Genomic DNA, 6,921 nt, shown 5'->3' on the forward strand with positions numbered 1-6,921 from the left:
TTGTTATTGCTGCTTGCTGTGTGCTCCATAATATCTGTGAGAGTAAGGGGAAGACGTTGATGGTGGGGTGGGAGGTTGAGGCAAATCGCCTGGTGGCTTATTTTGAGCAGCCAGACACCAGGGTGATGAGAAGGCGTGCTGCGCATCAGAGAGGCTTTGAAAACCAGTTTCATGACTGGCCAGGCTACGGTGTGACAGTTGTGTGTGTTTCTCCTTGCTGCAAACCTTCCCACTTTGTTGAACCACTCTCCCACCTTTGATCACAGCTGGCAAAGGAAATAAAGTAGCTATTGTTTTGAAACCATGCATTCTTTTTTTATTAATTTTTTTAAAAGTGAGATAACTGACAAGGTAGCCTGGGTGGGGTGGGGGAGGAGGGAAGGACAAGGCCACATTGCTTATTGTAGCCACACTACAAATCAAAACTGTTTGAATGACAGCCTTCTGTTGCTTGGGCCATCCTCTGGAGTGGAGTGGCTAGGTGCCTGGAGCCTCCCCTGCATTTTTGGGCATCTGGGTGAGGAGGATATGGAACTTGGGGAGGAGGGCAGGTGGTTATACAATGGATGCGGTGCAGGTCTGTGCTCTTGTTGGCTTTCCCGCAGCTCCACCAGACGCCTCATCATGTCCGTTTGCTCCCCCATTAGCCTCAGCATCGTCTCCTGCCTCTGCTCACCTCTGCCACTGAATGCCTCCATGCATTAAGCTGTTCCCTAGCAGTGCGGGAGGACTGCATGAGCTCGGAAAACATGTCATTGTGAGTGCTTTTTTTCCACCTTCTAATCTGCGATAACCTCAGGGACTGAGATGATAGGGGGAGCATAGAAACATTTGCACCTGTGGGGGGATAAAAAGGGAGAGTAAAATTTAAGATGATACATTTCTGAGAACAAAGGGGAGATTCTTTCACAGTGAATCAAGCAATTCACAGCAGACAGCACATGTGCTTTAGGTACAAGGTCACATTTTGCCTTTTATATTGAGTGCCTGCCAGTATGGTGACACATCACACATGGCTGGGTGACAGAATTCGGTTTCCAGGCAGCCATGGTAAGCCAAAGGATAAGCGGGGTTGGCTTCTTACACCTTCATAACATGTGGGAATGTTTTCAAACTGCAGCACCCTCCTTTCCCATAGCAAGCAATGCCAGTTGGGTTTCACATTTAAAAGGAGGGGCTGCAGTTTTCGGGTGGATGTGCAGCACACACCTCCCCCCACTCCACCATGTGGCTATTCTCTGGGATGATCCCTTCACCCCTTCCCCTGTCACGTGGCTATTCTCTGGGATGATCCCTTTTAACCAAGCACAAACAGCCCAGCATGAACGTCGGTCCTTTTACTGTTCCCTTACAAAGATTCCCGTATTTCAACCAGGTGACCATGAATGATATCACTCTCCTAAGGCTAACACAGAAAGATATCGACCGAATGTTGCTTGAATGCAACCAGAACCCAGGAGCATTCGCTGCCATGCTTTGTGCTGCAGTAATTCCAGACTACTTGCTACTGGCTTGGCGTGGTAAAGTGTCCTACCGTGGAGGATGAAATAAGGCAGCCCTCCCCAGAAACCTTCTGTAAAGGCTTTCAGAGTACCTCCAGGAGGGTTTCATGGAGATGCCCCTGGAGGATTCCCGCTCCATCCCCAGACATGTTAACAGACTTTTCCAGGAGCTGTACTGGCTGCGAATGCATCCCAATTCTTCAGGGCAAATCAAACATTAAACACTATTGCTTTTAAACCCTGTACTGTAGTTACAAATGTGCACTCACCAGAGGTGCCTTCTCCGGCTTCAGGGTCGGGGATCCCGCCTTGGGAAGGTATTGGCTCCAGAGTGATGAAAAGGTCCTGGCTGCCGGGGAGAACGGATTCACCGTTTACCTGCTGCACATTCTCCTCCTCCTCCTCTTCCTCATCCACAAAATCCTCCTCCCTGTTGTGTGAGACTCCCCCCTTGCACGTGTCCACGGACAGTGGTGGGGTAGTGGTAGAATCCCCCTAGAATGCCATGCAGCTGATCATAGAAGTGGCATGTATGGGGCTCTGACCTGGAGCGACCATTTGCCTCCTTTGCCTTTTGGTAGGCTTGCCTGAGCTCCTTAACTTTCACGCAGCACTGCTGTGTGTCCCTGTTGTAGCCTCTCTCCACCATGCCCTATGCGATTTTGGCATATATATTAGCATTTCTTCTTTTTGATCAGAGTTCTGCCTGCACAGATTCTTCTCCCCATACGGCAATCAGATCCAGTGTCTCCCCATTTGGTCCATGCTGGAGCTTGTTTGCAATTGCAGCATTAGCTCACCATGCTGACCAAACAGGAAATGAAATTCAAAATTTCCCAGGGTTTTTCCTTTGTACCTGGCTAGTGCATCAGAGTTCAAAGTGCTGTCCAGATATGACTTATATTAATTATAGCTCAGGGGCCAGATTTAGTTACAGTACAAAGAGAGGGAAGTATACCAGTGAGTGGGGTTGTATTGGCCGTTCTTGGAGTCGATGATGTTTCACAAAGGCAGATAGGGAAAGATTGTTGAACCGGAGGACGAGGGGAACACCCCCAAGCCTCAGGGTGTGGTTAATGAGTGTTTGTTAAGACAGGTGTTTAAAAGCTTGGGGTCTGATCCATGTCTGGCTGATAGAGTCCCCATATTGTATGAGAAAGTTTTGGACAACTTGCTGTTGGGGTATTGAAAGGGTTATACTCCCAAGAAAGCCCAAACAGCAGCACATGTCATCTGTGCTATGTATTGTGCTGTAGATAAGCTTGTAAAAGAGTGAGATGTTTTGGAACGTCAGCAAGATGTTGTGCAAGAAAGTTTGGATAGGAATTGGAAAAACTAAAATTGCAGAATGAAAGCCTGAAACGAGACTTGCAAACTGCTGTAGCACAAAATATAACGAAGGCTCAGCAGATAACAGCTTTAACCCATATATGTCCGGAAAGAATAAATTTACAGGTGGAAGAGGAAGAGGAGCCCCTTCCAGGGCCTCCAGCAGCCCTGCCAGTAGTGACAGTAAAAATGTCTCAGCCTTCACGCAAATACAAGAGGAAGTAAATCATCCTCTGACTGAAACTGAAAAAGAGGCACTGGCTAAACAAATGGTCTCTTTGACTAAGAGAATGTGTTTGTCTTGGCTGTTGGAATACATGGTTAGAAAACATTTAGATCTCAAAGAGTTAAGAGAACTGATAATAACTTGTGCTGGCCCTACGGAAGGAATGGCTTTGTTGGCAGAAATTGAGGCAGAGTTGAACAGGTGACAGAGACGGTGTTATCCAGAGGGTTGCCTGATACTTTCAGACCCTCTCTGAATCGAGAAGGACAGCTTTGTTGATACATCATAAGGAAGGAGAATCTGTTATGGCTTATTGTACTAGGTTGTTGTTGGTATGCTCTCTGACTGAAATCGAGGAAAAACAGCTGACAGATTTGATCTATGATGGTTTAAGGAAACCTATTAAGGTGTTCATAGGATGGATTTAGATCAGGTTGAATTGATTAAAGCAGCTCAGGAGGTAGAAAGAGTAGTAAGTGGAGCAGGTAGTTCTTCTTGGAAAGTGATTAGTAAGGCTTCCTACAGCAATCAAGCAGGCTATAATGCCTGGCAACCACACTGATGTGGGACATGGTAGTTGCAATGAAATAGGACAAGGCCAAGGACAGCATGGTAGGAGATGTGGAGTGTTTAGTGGGGGATCACTGCAAGTACAGGTATGGGCTCAACTTCAGGAAAGAGGGGCAGATATGGATCGTTTGGATGGGCAACTTCTGGAGACTTTGCTAGGTGCTTTAAGTGATTTGATGGCAAGGACTAAATCACAGTCAACGCTGCAATCAGGAGTTAAGGTTGTTGAGACCATGGGAACAGGTACAGAAGATCTGCCATTGAGTTCTTATGGCTTGTTATCCCCGAATTGGCTCAGATGAAATTGGCAGCTCCCTGTCAGGGTGGCTCCACATTTCAGTAAAAATGCCTCGCCCTTAGCAACCCCTGCCCCAAAGGTAAATGTTAGTATTTGTCATAAAAATAAAGGGAAGGATAAACACTTTTAAATCCTCCTGGCCAAAGGAAAGACTCTTTCATCTGTAAAGGGTTAAGAAGCTAAGACAACCTCGCTGGCACCTGACCAAAATGACCAATGTGGAGACAAGATACTTTCAAAGCTTGGGGGAGGGGAACAAAGGGTTCTCTCTCTCTGTCTGTGTTGTCTTTTGCCGGGACCAGAGGAGGAATGCAGGTCAGAACTCCTGTAAAGGGTTAATAAGCAATCTAGTTAGATATGCGTTAGATTCTGTTTTGTTTAAATGGCTGATAAAATAAGCTGTGCTGAATGGAATGTATGTTCCTGTTTTTGTGTCTTTTTGTAACTTAAGGTTTTGCCTAGAGGGATTCTCTATGTTTTGAATCTGATTACCCTGTAAGGTATTTACCATCCTGATTTTACAGAGGTAATTCTTTTACTTTCTCTTCTATTAAAATTCTTCTTTTAAGAACCTGATTTCTTTTTCATTGTTCTTAAGATCCAAGGGTTTGGGTCTGTGTTCACCTATGCAAATTGGTGAGGATTTTTTCAAACCTTCCCCAAGAAAGGGGGTGTAGGGCTTGGGGGGATTCTGGGGGGAAAGATGTTTCCAAGTGGGCTCTTTCCGGGTTATATTTGTTAGATGCTTGGTGGTGGCAACAGTAAAGTCCAGGGACAAAAGATAAAATAGTTTGTACCTTGGGGAAGTTTTAACCTAAGCTGGTAAAAATAATCTTAGGGGGTTTTTCATGCAGGTCCCCACATCTGTACCCTAGAGTTCAGAGTGGGGAAGGAACCTTGACAGTAGCCAAATTACAGCCCCACATAATTGGTAAATCTTACGTGGACGAGTAGACAGAAGGAAACATATAATGGTTACTGGCATCAATTAATACAGGAGCGAAGGCAACTTTAAGTATTAAAACACCTGCCGTGGGTAGTAGATCAAACTAATTTTAAATAACTACAGTGGTTTGTAACAGCATAACTGAAAAAGCTATACTAAAAGTAGATATGATACCACAGGAAAAGTGAGTTATTAATTTGGCAGAAAGGCTCGTTGTGAAGAGAGAGACTGTAAATGACCAGGTTATTTCAGAAGGACGAAGAAAGTAAGCCTGTAAAGCTATGGCAGCTGTGGCACTGCCAGACAATAAGTGGATAAGGGAATTTCTCATTGTTTGGGCTAGAAAGAAAACACAGTGGTAAAGATAATGGGGGGAAAAAAAAGTTTAACGCCAGCTCCTCAGCATTCCTATCCAGCAGAAGCTGTTCCCCACATAAAAAAACTGTTGCAGGATCTAAAAGCACAAGGGGTAGTAGTGCAGGGGCTTTGACACTTTAACTCCCCAATCTCGTTTGTACAGCAACCGGATGGCAGATGACATCTCATGATTATACTATCAAATATAATTGTAAATCTACCCCTGTTATAGCCAGCCTTCTAACTGTAATGACCAGAGCAGTGGTCAGGGCTAAATGGTTCTCTGTACTAAATTTGTTAGTTGTTAATTGTTTCTTTGTTATGTTATTAACCGCTTTGAATTAATAACTGGCTAAATTATAAGAACTCCTGAGTTCCTGTTAACACCAAAAAAACAAATGCCTGAGCAGGTACAGAAGATGATCTGAGTAGCAAATTTAATGCAAACATTGGAAAACATTTGGACAGAAAAATCAACACAAACAAAAGGAAGAGCCAAAGGAATAATTAAAATATCAATAAAAATAGAAAACACGGTCAAGCTTAAGAATTGGTAAACAAAAGTAATATAAACCCTATATAAAGGAAACAACATGGCCAGTCCTGTAGCAGTTTTAGTAACCACTCCGGATGAAGATGTATACAGACATTCTGATCAAATCCAATTATACTTGCCAAGGGACTAGATAAAACAATTTTCAGAAATAAATGCACAGTAGGTACTAACCTATAAGGCCCAGTCAGAGGCCTTGTGTGTTTTGTTTGCTTATGCTTTTGCAGGTTAATCAAGAAGTATGCTGTGAAATTTGCGATGGTTTGTTGGTGATGTAATTATTAGACCTGTCTGTACCACAGGATTCCATCTGAAAAATAAGCCAGAAAATTGTTAAGCTACTCAAATTGCAATACAATGAGCACCCTTCTTAGGGGCACAAGCATAAAAACATCTGGGTCAAGCTAAAGGTCTATCTAATCCAGCATCCTGCCTTTTAACAAGAAGCAATGCCAGGTGTTTGAGAGAAAAACAGAACAGGCAACGATCATTGCAGCCCGTTCCCAGCTTCTGGCAAACAGAGGCCAGGGCCACCACTCCTGCCCATCTTGGCTAATAGCCTCTATACATTTATCTCTTTCTTTTACAACAAAAAATGCCTTGGCCTTTATAACGCTAATATTGGACTTTATAACACTTTCTGATGAGACGTTCCACAGGTTAATTTTCCTGTTTTTATTTCTTCTTGTTCATTTTAAACCTGCTGCTTAGCAATCTTATTGGTAACCCTAGTTCTTGTGTGTTTAAAAAAAAAAGAAGTAAATAACACTTTCTTACTTACTTTGTCAACAACAGTCAGGATTTCATAGACTTCTGTTGTATTCTCCCTTTAGTTATCTCTTTTCCAAGTTGGAAAGTCCCAGTCTTGTTAATCTTTTCTTAGATAAAGTTGTTCCAGACCCCTGATTATTTTTGTTGCTTTATTTTCTGTGCTTTTTTTTTCTTTCAGTTATGGCTCTTGTACATTAAGTGAATGTTTTTATGGATCTATACACAGTAATTCTAGAACCTCTTTTTTGGGGGGGTGGCAGCAGCTAATTTAGACCACATTCTTTTATATGTATAGTTGGAATTATGTTTTTCCAACGTGCATTACTTTGCATTTGTCAGTATTGGATTTCATCTGGCTAGTTACCCAGT

General features: G+C 43.3%; 1 long non-coding RNA gene across 1 annotated transcript; it reads right to left on the reverse strand.

The window, feature by feature from the left end:
- Positions 1–290: 290 nt before the first annotated feature.
- Positions 291–6,662, reverse strand: LOC125643813 (uncharacterized). Its single transcript, XR_007358831.2, has 4 exons — positions 6,563–6,662; positions 5,956–6,091; positions 1,772–1,851; positions 291–837 (listed from the first exon to the last, which is right to left on the reverse strand). It is a non-coding gene; the product is annotated as an uncharacterized LOC125643813 (long non-coding RNA).
- Between the last annotated feature and the right edge of the window lie 259 nt (positions 6,663–6,921).

Source organism: Caretta caretta, chromosome 10 (assembly GCF_965140235.1).
Source record: "Caretta caretta isolate rCarCar2 chromosome 10, rCarCar1.hap1, whole genome shotgun sequence".
In the NCBI taxonomy this organism is placed as follows: domain Eukaryota; kingdom Metazoa; phylum Chordata; order Testudines; family Cheloniidae; genus Caretta; species Caretta caretta.